The 11,375-nt window shown below is 43.4% G+C and overlaps 1 protein-coding gene across 2 annotated transcripts in view; it reads right to left on the reverse strand.

Annotated features, from left to right (window-relative positions):
* gcgrb (glucagon receptor b) overlaps positions 1–11,099 on the reverse strand; it is a 46,276-nt gene extending 35,177 nt beyond the window's left edge. The window contains exon 1 of one of the 2 annotated variants that reach the window (XM_037115770.1): positions 10,658–11,099. The gene's annotated coding sequence lies outside the window, so the exon portion shown is untranslated. The remainder of the gene's footprint in view (positions 1–10,657) is intronic. The other variant, XM_037114976.1, reaches the window with a different exon arrangement.
* Between the last annotated feature and the right edge of the window lie 276 nt (positions 11,100–11,375).

Below are 11,375 nucleotides of genomic sequence, written 5' to 3' on the forward strand. Positions count from 1 at the left end.
GAAAATGAAAATACGGTCAATCTTACAAGTGCTTCTTTCATCACAATTATGCCTTTACAAGAAGGTTTGACTCATATACATTCACAAATAAAGCCTAGGTTGCATTTTAGTGAGAGTTTCACTTTAAACACACTTAACGAATCCTGGGAACTATTACACTCTAAGAAATAAAAGAGCTAACTAGTACCATAAAAGGTTCTTCAGCATTGGAGACCCCTTTTTTGGTTCTATGGTGTAATTGTTCCACCCAGAACTCTCTTTTACTCTGTTTTGACCATGACAGTCAGGTTCTGGTTTGGAGCAAGTGCCAATTTTGGAAATAACCATTTGTGTTTTGACAGCCAAAGAATTTTCTCTGCCAGGAAAACTGGTTCCAGAGGGTCAACAAACCTTTACTGGTCAAGAGGCGCTTACGATAGGGGCTGGGTTTACCGTGATCAAGGAGCAGTTAAAACTGCTTATGACCACCAAGAGTCTATGTAGTCTGACATAGTTGTTCCGAGCAGTGCGGGGAAATTGGAAATGTATACAGTGACTGAAAGATGAGACTCTGTGGTGGCTCTCATGAAAAAGCAAACCAATTCAAGAAAAGGTTTACAGGTTGAACCAACTTTGAACCAGCACTAGGTTTGCTTTGGTCAACAAGGGGGAACTGGGGTTTCTATCCAGAACCATTTCACCTGCAAGTGTGCTAATACAAACCCACTGAACTAGTTCTACTGAGAACCCTTTTCTATTCCAAGGTTTCATGTAGAACCCAATTTTCTTTGGATGGAAATATTTCATACTGGAAAACTCAGTCTGACAAATAACCCTGTAGAACCCTTTTATCTCTTCAGAAGAAAATAGTTTGGGTTATGGCCTCAGCCCTTCAGCAAGAACCCTTTTTAGAACCCTTATTTCTAAGAGCGTAGAATTAGTAAAAAAAAAAAAAAAAGCCTAGATCCTGTAAGGAATGAATTAAATTATAACTCATAATTGACTACAATTAGTACACTTGTACCATTGTACAAATTACACTTAAGAAAACAGACACCACTGATCATGCAGTATATACATAGAAGTCACTAGTTGGGGCACATGATAGAACCTGATCCAGTGCTGGCTTACTGAGCTGGAACCAGCCTCAACCTCCCACTTACATGACGTTAATAAACAGTGTTATCCAGTACCTTCAACTGGAAAAGCTCCATGTTAGCCAATAAAGAGCTTCTTAACTCTTTGCTGCAATAAGTGGGTTAATTGAGATGTCACTTTCTGCCATGTGAAGCAACTTTGTACCTTGGTTAATAGTTAACTAAATATCTTCAGACCCTGTGTCTGTGTTATTTGCTCTGTTGTTGTTGTTGTTTTTTCAGGTTGACTTATACAACTTTAATTTCACATATTCAGTTGTTCTCCCTAAGACCTGCGAACAGACTTTGATTTAGAGCTTGTGTTAAATAAGCCTTATAATTTTTTATGTTCTCCCACAGCGTCGCTGCTCTGATGCCAGGCTGCATGTTCGTCAATCAGAGGATCAGCACACTGATGAACAGAGGCTGGTGAAATGTCACAATAACACCCGATCAGGTAAAAGTGAGACTCATCCTGTCAGTCTCACTCACACAAATTATTTAATTAGAAGATCTGAGGATGAGTTTAAAAGAAAAAGAGACATTTCAGATGTTAAATTAGATTTTGCAAAACATGAAATATCTTTCCTGCCTTTTCATGTTTGGACATATGTCTCAGAGAAAACACGGAAGACTTCTTTTTTCAAATGTAAACGTCAGATTCAGAGAGAACGTCATTTTCTGCTGACACACTTCGTCTAGCTCCAGGAAAAAGTGACTTAATGTGTGGCGTTTGCTGTCAGTCACACACATTCCCATACACCTGGTAGTATATTCCAGACCCATTTCATTCAAGGGCACTTCATATTGATCAGGGTATCACATAAGGCTTGTCTGAATCCTGTTTTCAGAATTAAAAGTTTGATATGAGGTTTGATTGTGTGATGACATACTGCTTGATAAAAGAGAAAATTGTCCATGCACACTAATACTGAAGTATATAATAGTACAGCACCGTTTGTGTTAGCTGTGTTTCGTCAATATCAAGGGTCTTGGTAGTTGACAGTTTGTGGGGAAAAACAAAAAACCAAAAAAATGGCGTTCTACAGGATGTGCCCGGCATGCTGTACTGCCCCAATGTAAGCACGCTAATGTTAGCACGCTAACACCAGTAAAGTTTAAATTAGCAAGTATCAGCATCGTTAGCATTAGCAACATTAGGGTAAGCGATGTTACTGTCAGCGGCATTTGGGTTAGCACTGGCTACGTCACACCGTCGAGTGTGTTGAATCATCGCAGTTTCTTTTTTCTTACAGTAAATAAAAGCTTGCAAGTCTCACCATTGTTGTAAACACAGCCAAATGCATCAAAACACACTCAACAGTTAGAACACACTCAGGGTTTCATCTGAGCTCGCTGAGTGTCGTTGGTACTGTTGAAACGTAGAACGTTCTGCAGCAACTGAACTGAAAGAACTGAAAGCAACACGTCATTCAATCGTCAGCAAAACATGAGTTAATTCCTGGTGCGACGGATGGGACGTTTGCACCAGGCTGGACTGACATCAGGATAAACTTCAGCTGTCCCGTACATAGTGGGGATAATGGTTGTCCCAACAACAGACAGACAGCATGACTAAAACATTAGTTTGGAGTCGATGACAGACACAGAGGGGTAAGTGATATCCTACAGGGTAAATGTTCACCTGTCTAATTATAAATCCAGTCACCGCAAGCACTACTGTCGTCCACATAGCTGCACACAGGCATGCACGCACTACTAAGAATGCATCAGTACACACGAGCCAGACACAACCTCATTCGGTAAAGCTCAGAGGGACAACACCGGTCTACCAGTGTGGCCTCTGCACTGACAAGTCCGGACCCATCCACAACGATATCTTTCATTCCTTAAATTCCAGGGATGTGCCACGTATCTGAGAGACAGAGTTGGCCGAAAAACAAAACATTTACATGCCCACGCAGATTTGACAAAGCATCGGACGGTGAGCCAATCCATCATCCTTTTTTTTTTTTACTGCCTATTTATGCAAAGTAATTAATGAGTCAGTCGCGTGGCGAGTTTGTCTGCCGGGATTCATCCTCACCAGGAAACAGCAGGGACAGCAGATCTGTGCTGCTGGTGTCAAAATGTCTTGTTTGACTCATCCAAGTGTCAGATGAGCATCACAGACACACCCCATCCTTCTTTCATCCCCCCTCTTTGACTTTCCTCCCAGCTGTGTATAGTAGATCACATTATATATTAGCTCTTCATGTATAATAGATCAGCTCAGGGGCAGCGGATCGCTTCCCTTCACTTTGCTCCCAGCCTGACTCTGGCTAATTTGCTGCACTTAGTGAAAAACCTACACGGGGCAACTCCGGCGCCGTGAGAAAGGATTTCTGCATATTTGGAGCTGGAAACTCCTTTCTCTGTTGGATTCAAACTTTTACTTGGTAAACTAATCAGATTTTTTGTAGTCTATTCAGTGCACAATTACTTAGACTTAAAGGGGTACTATCTGATTGAAGCTAGAAAGGTGGCAGGGTCCGCCAAATTCAAATAAAAGTTTGATACGAGGAGGGAGGGGAGGCTGGTGATGAAAGCAGTCACCAGTCTCGAGAGTCGCCGTGCTTCAACCATGTTTCAACCTGCATCGCTCTCTGTCTCTGCACACTTATTATTCTCAGTGGAGCTCATCAGACATCATTTGCCTCTGAGCTTAAAGAGAATACCAATATGTTCCAAACATACATAAGAGAAACGCTGAGAAAGTGCGGGGTCAAATGAAAGACGAGCGGGGTGACGAGGGGGGAGAATGGCTGAGCTGATCACACGCATATGGCGCACAGGCACACATATAATGCGATGAGTGGGACGGGCAGAGGTGGGAGAGGTTTAATTTTACGCTTCAAGAAAGAGAAGGAGAAAATATAATAAGAGGGAGATTAGGAATGGGACACTTTGAGAGCGATCAGGAGTGGGAGAGTGTAGTGGGAGGACATGTTGTGGAGGATACAAAGGGGGTTAATGTAGAGTGTAAGGAGATAATAAAATAAAGACAAGGGGAGGAAGAAAGACATACAGCTGAGCAACAAAGGGAGTGTGTTTAACCAGCTCCCTTATCAGACTGGCTGTAAAAAGAAAGGAATATTACCATTAAGAGGGGAAATGGGTGAGATAAGAGACCAGGAGCACTAAATGTCAGCGAGTGATGGGAGACGCAGCTACGTAACGAGTGTGATGGACTGATTCAGGGTTTTAAATTTCACCGTCAGTCTGAGAAACTAACAGGGCAGCATGATGAATAAATTCATCAGGATAGTCATGAATGAAAGTGCACACATCGCAGAAGAGATTTATGAAAGCCAATAGCTGATGCCGAAGAAAGACCACCATGCAGAACAATCCCTGAAAGTCTCTGTCTGTTCATAAAAACGGGACGAGACCTCCGCCCATGGCTGACGTAATCTGGGATTTTCCAGCATTGCCTGATACCCGCAATAGGGCTACACCTAAAATGAGTTTTGAGTTTATAACTAAGCTCTTAATGATAAAGCGACAAAATCGAGTGTCAAAGTGTAGCGTATTTGATAGATGCTGTCATCTCATCTTCTGTAAGAAAGGCAAAATGCGGTGAAACGGAAATTATCAAACTGCCAACAGGTAGAGAACATTAATGAGACAGCATGATTTCACAAAACAAGAGCCTATCAAATCTTTGGATAAACAATTTAGCTTTCGCCAAGTACTACAGTATACGACTAAACGTAAAGCCAACAGTTATCAGAGAACACAGTTGTTGCTGTCAGTCCGGAGGAAACGGATGTAGTTTTCCTGTTCTGTAAGAGAGAGAAGTGAAGCACTCTGTCCTGTATAATGCAAATATGCATCTGTCGTTATCTTACTATGCAAACTTTCTCTCCGGCGAGTTGCATGAAATAAAATAATTTGCGTAAAATTTTAAAGGTGCAATATGTAAGAATTGGCCACCTGTCAAATTCATCCTCAATATAAATAGAGGGCACCAAATCACTAGAGTAACCGCTAACTGCTTCTAACTAACTAGCTAGGTGCTAGTTAGCCGTGCAGCCAGAGTTTTGGTTTTTACACTATTTGCACAGGAGCTTTGGACCAGGATGGGCCGGAGCTAGCATGTTTACTTGAGTAGATATCTCTGCGACACAGTACATAAACGTCAAAATATCAAGAGTGGTGTTCCCATTCTTGAAAATTTTAGTTAAGTCTTTAAATGTTTTCGACAAAAATGTATACGTGTTGCACCTTTAATCCAATCTGCAATATGAACATTCATCTTCTCTGATGTCCTGAGTAAAATACAAAAATGTATGTATTACTTGTCAACAGACCACAAGAACAGCAACCCATAAAAATCAGTTGTACATGCAATAAAATGTTAGTATGTGTGAGAGAGATTCTTAGTGTGCAATGCACGCTGTCGACCATGAACTTTACTTATGTGTGTATTTTACCATGACGTGGTGGAAGTCTTTTATATCCATAGAGAAAAATCTGCAATTAACAACATCTGGGATGCACACAGACCTCATGTCCCGCTGCCCCGTAGCAATTTGCTTGATTAATTAGCCACAGAGGTGTTTCACGCTGATGACATCAGCAGCAGAATGGGGATATTAATAACGTGATTTCAGCTGACAGATAAAATGTCTCTGTTTAACCAGACAGGGGCAATGTGTTCCTAATGTGTCTGCGTGCGTGCATGCATGCGTGTGTGTGTGTGTGTGTGTGTGCGTGTGTGTGTGTGCATGCGTGTGTGTGTGTGTGTGTGTGTGTGTGTGTGTGTGTGTGTGTGTGTGTGTGTGCGTGTGTGTGTGTGTGTGCATGCGTGTGTGCATGCGTGCATGTGTGTCTGTGACCACAGCATGCGTCAGAAACCAGCCTGGGTCAATGTTGATTAAATAAACAATTGTGTTTATAGAGCAGACCTTCTCTGAACAGCCATGAATAAAAAACATACACACACAGACACGATACACCCGTCAACATCCCGCGCTGTCACACCACATCGCTTATTTCACTCATGACGAAGAACTGAATACTTTGGATGATATTATATCCAACTCGAAAGCCCTATATTACTGTAAATGTGTTTATAAAATGAATCAAACCCCCCATAACCCTTGCACTCACTCATGGATACCTGCCACCTAACTACATCCTCCATCAAGATCTGTTTGTAATCCATGAGAAATTAGTAACATTTGGAAAATCTTGCAATGTGAAGAATGGCTGGGCATCCTAGATCCGTCCAGGGGCCACCAGAATCATCTAAATCTAAAAGTTCTTTATAGCAGCTTTAATGGACGTCATCTGGGTGTGACTTTTGACCAACAACACGAAAAACTCACTTCCCACAAACGCACACAAATTCCAAAAGAAAAGGGCAAACTAAAGGGCAAAGGGCAACTAAATGTAACTTCCTGAAGAGAGATAACTGATTGCTGAACACTGATGCTTTGGGTTAGGTGCTCGGGGGCGTGTGTGACGACCTGGCGATGAGACTCGTCAATCGAGTGTCTCTCTCCAGAAAGTAACACTGCTTTAACAAAGGACGGCAGAAAGTGTAGAAAATCCCCAGATTTCCTCCCAGCTCACTCCTCGTACTTCAAGTTGAGTTTTTACAGCATCACCAGTGGCTAGGGAGGAAATGTAAAGATTTGGGAGCCGACACAGCGCTTTGGATGGATAACAAAATCAGGGAGGGAACCTTTGAATTAGGTTTGTAGCTGCTGCCGCTGGACATATGTGTGCACGTGTAAGGTATAGTCAAGCTCCGATGTGTGTGTGTGTGGGTGTGCGTGTTTTTAGGTGTAGATGTTGTGTGCAGGGGAGTGACTAATGTGAGGCTTCTTGCGTAATCACTCGCACTGTATACCTAAACCCACCCTCATGAATAGTTAACAGAGAGATCATAGAGAGGAGCCTAACAATAGAAAGTATGCATGAAATATGCAAGACCAGCGTTCACGTAAACCTCCTTTTTCATTCTGGACATGTCTGAAACTGACCTCTGCATCCCATGTGCATCTGGGATGCATGAGGCTGCTCTGGTCTAACTGCAGCGGACTGTGTATAAATGGATACGTCACAGATTTTGGAGATAGCCGCCATTGTCTTTGCTTTCACTTCATCAAAGGTTTCACTATCACATACCAAGCCTCTGTTTGTCTTGTGTGACGTCGCAGATAAAAAAAGACGGCGACGGTGAGTCAAGTTTCCTGGCAGCACTGGGTCATGAGCGTTTGTGTGTTCACATTATTGTTCTCCTGTAGCAAGAACCTGAATGAAGACTCTGTGTCCCTGTGGATCATGCGCTTTAATTTACAGCTGAGGAGGGACTTGACTTCATCCAGCCGAAAAGACACAAAGGAGAGGAAACACCTTCCACTGCGGGTGCTGCGATTGAACTGTTCACTGACTTGTATAGACAGGACGACGTGTCTGGAGGTGAAAAGTTTTGAGTTTTGATCAAAAGTTCCAGCTCAACAACAGCTCCATTAAAAATGATTACCTGGATGACATCAGTGCTAGAACAGTTGTGAAACAAAGTCCCCTCCTTGTCCCTGGATGATTTATTGATGCCCTGAGCAACATGAGAATATATTCTAGAGAGTTTTATCTGAACAGTGTTGCTGGGAAAGAGCTTGAGATTCTCAGTATCCTTGAGTGTGTTTTGGTCCTCATTAAACACCTGCAAAGTCGTTTTTGATCACTCTCATATTGCTGCATTCCAGCATATTGGCGTCATCACTTTAATTGAGCAGGAAGTATCTTCCAGAAATGATTCCAATTCATTAATGAACAGAATGTCATTGATCAAAGCAGTCACTTTGTTCCAACAACAGCCCCCCGCAGACTCCAGCCGCTGTCCTGCTGAATGAGCCTTGCCCAGTCTCGTTTCAGTCTCTGCCTTTGTTTGCATATCGACTGAAAAGAAGTTTACCCACTGAAACCCTGGGCCTTTGACAATAGCCATCGTGTCAGGAGGAGGAAGTTAATGGAAAAAAGACATTAGCTTACTTTGCCCGCTTCCACGTTTGAAGACCAACGTCTGTGAATCAATATGTCTCCTTTGTAAACACTTCCCTGCATGTGCGCCGGCCCATCCTGACCAGGCAAATCAAATCTCTGGCCATCATACCATTACAAAAGAGTGGTCTGGTGTCTGGGGAGGCTACGGAGCCCGGAGGCAGGACAACTTAGGATATTACTTCTTGGAGAGCAGACAAAAGCAGGGATCGGGGGCAAAAGGACACAGAGGGAGAGAAAAGGCATCGGGTTTCCAGAGATTGGTACAAACACCAACTTTGGGGCAGAGGTTGGTGCAGGACTCAACAACAGCCACTCACATCAGCGGCTCTCATCTCATTTTAAAGCAGGAGGACTTTTAATGGGATGAGAGTTCACCTCAGCTTTGTGAGGAGGAACCTGTCGGTGAGGCGCAGAGTGCCGAGGCACCGACACGAAAGTGGAAAACACAGAAACAGAAATTGAAATGTTTTCTGTTTTGATTTCAGTTTTACATTTCATTCAGCGCTGACGGCTACAGTTGGACTATCAAGTCAGGATTTGTAGAGAGATCATTGTCATTTACAGTTCTTCAAGTTATTTTCAAACTGCAACTTTTTTAGCAACAGTTCTGGAAACTTCCTGACGGGCAACATGCTCCGATGATCGAAAAGAAAAGTTTATTTAGGAATAGATTATACATACATTCAGTATAAAACTCAAAGATCCTCAGTTTACCATAATTTCTAAAGCTTGAATAAGTACTTGACATTTTTGCTTTTAAAATTACTTGAACATATGACATGTGACTTCTGCTGCTGAGGGGCACTCTACCAAGACAACTCGCCGGGCGGCGCGTGTGGCAAGAGCCGCTGCTCAACTACTTAGAGCCGACTGGAGATTCTGGATTAGAGCTGGACCCCGTGGGGAATAAACACCCGGCGTCAGATTCAGATTCTGCTCTGATACTGAAACGTTTAACAACAGCAGAAGAGCTCAAAGATTACTTTAAGCTTCTGGGATCAAAAAGTAGATTTATCCTCACTCCTGTTTATCAACCTGACTGCAGCAGCGATCCGCGGGAGCCGACCTCCGTTTTGGGGGCGTTCGTGCTCTGTAACGCTGTGACTGCCGACGGGAGCTGGAGGGGAGACGTGCTGACTTAATGCATAGTGTATCTTTAAACGAATAATGGATGATCCAAATAGATGGACGTTAATCAGAGCAGTTTTTTTTTTAATTTTTTTACTCCTAACAAGCCTGACAAGGGACACGAACTGCAAATGAAACATCGAAATTACTACAATGACTTTATACATTGCAGCCATTGCATTTTATTCAGATGTAACAATGCTCACATGTCACCAGATTAATAATTATCATGGAATATGTGAATTCATCACGACAATTATCTCCCCCCAACACACACACACGATTCAATCAGTCTTCTGCACTCCCTTATAGAGATACAGCAGTGATGTTAAAGTGATGGTTAATGTGGCCACTATAGGCTACTGTTTACCCACCGCTGATGACCGCAGGGCCACTCGCAGACCCTGAAGGCACACTACAGGGCTGCAGCTGCAATGGGCTACAATAAATCTCCTCTGCAGATGTCAGCCGACCAGAGATTTCCTACAGTGTGCTGATTCCAGATCATTTCCACAGCGCAGCCTTTACACAGTGATCACAAGGCAACACGAGGCACTGAGGGAGGGTTCATGAAAAGGAAATGTTGTTTCGTAGGGAATGAAAAATGTTTTCGCTCCAGTTTTTGATCCTGTTATTGTTACCATTACAAAATAACAGTGTTGTAAAGAAAGAAAGTAGGTATCCAAAAGTCATACTCGAGTAAAAGCAAAGATCTGGTGTTTTAATGTGACTATGGTAAAGGTGAAAGCCATCCATTCAAATAGTACTTGAGTAAAAAGGGTTAAAGTATCTGATATAATATGATATGATATGATGTGCACTTGAGTATTAAAAGTAAATGATGCACATATTTGGATCTGCAGCACGTAATCTTGAGAAACTAAAACGTAATTTACTTGAGCTCGGTCCTTTTTAAAGTAGATTTACTTGAGCCACAAAACTAACAAAAACAGAGAGCAAGAGAGAGAGAGACATTAATCACACTCCAGACTTTTTCAATTTCCAGTGATCATGTGCCTCTCGTTCATCATGAGCAAACACACTGTTGCAGCCAGCACAATACTGTATACATGCACTCATACCCCGTGCTCTATTCCAGAGGTCTTCACTGGCTCAGGGAACAGACGAAATAAAAGCCAAAAAGCACGAGCTGCCAGACCCCATGTCTGTCTCACCGGCTCACACAGCGCCTCATCATCCCCCCGCCAGCGCACACCGCGCTGCGGATGGAGACGCCACAGTCACCTCAGAAAGTTGAGGCTGCGCTCTCCTCCACGTCCTGTCATCAGACCGCGCTCACACCTCCACATGAGCAGAAAGTTGAAGCCCGTCTTGGAGTGGGACGGACGCACACACACACACACACACACACACACACACACACACACGGTTCTTACCTCAGCGTCCAGACCTCCTCTTGCGCACCTGGCACCCCCACGCCGCCCGCTGCTCATCTCCCGACCCGGCCCATCACCGCGGGTAAAGTCCAGAGAGCACAGCCAGCACCATGACCGAGTCCGGAGACAGAGCGAGAGAGAGAGGGAAAGCAAACAAGTAAAGGAAGGAAAGAAAGAAACAAGGGAGGAAAGAGAGACGGAAAGAGAGACAGACAGGCAGAAAGAAAATGGAAAAAAAAAAGAAGAAGAAGGAGGAAAAAAAAAAGGAAAGACTGGACTTGAAAGTTCTCAATAATTGCCCCTGTCCAACTTTGACAAGGCTCACTTTTATTTAGTTTAATCTCTGTTGATTTCTATGAATCAGCTCTCTAAGTTAAACCTCCCTCCTGCTGCAGCGGACTGACGTGGGTCGGACTGAGCGGAGCTTCATGGTCCGCTGTCGGAGCTCCGCGCTGCGACTCCTGTCAGCAGTCACCGTGTAGAGGCTGACTTCCGGAGGAAAGTTTCAAAATACACTTCACAAGGGTGAACGTGTTGCAACGTGCGTGTGTGTGTGTGTGTGTGTGTGTGTGTGTGTGTGTGTGTGTGTGTGTGTGTGTGTGTGTGTGTGTGTGTGTGTGGCACCTCATGTATAGGGGGACGCCAGAATGTCAGTGTTGTATTTACATGATATATAATTGAGACCTGGTCCTTAAGTAGTGCAATAAGGCCTGCAGAG

Source organism: Acanthopagrus latus, chromosome 1 (assembly GCF_904848185.1).
Source record: "Acanthopagrus latus isolate v.2019 chromosome 1, fAcaLat1.1, whole genome shotgun sequence".
Taxonomy (NCBI): domain Eukaryota; kingdom Metazoa; phylum Chordata; class Actinopteri; order Spariformes; family Sparidae; genus Acanthopagrus; species Acanthopagrus latus.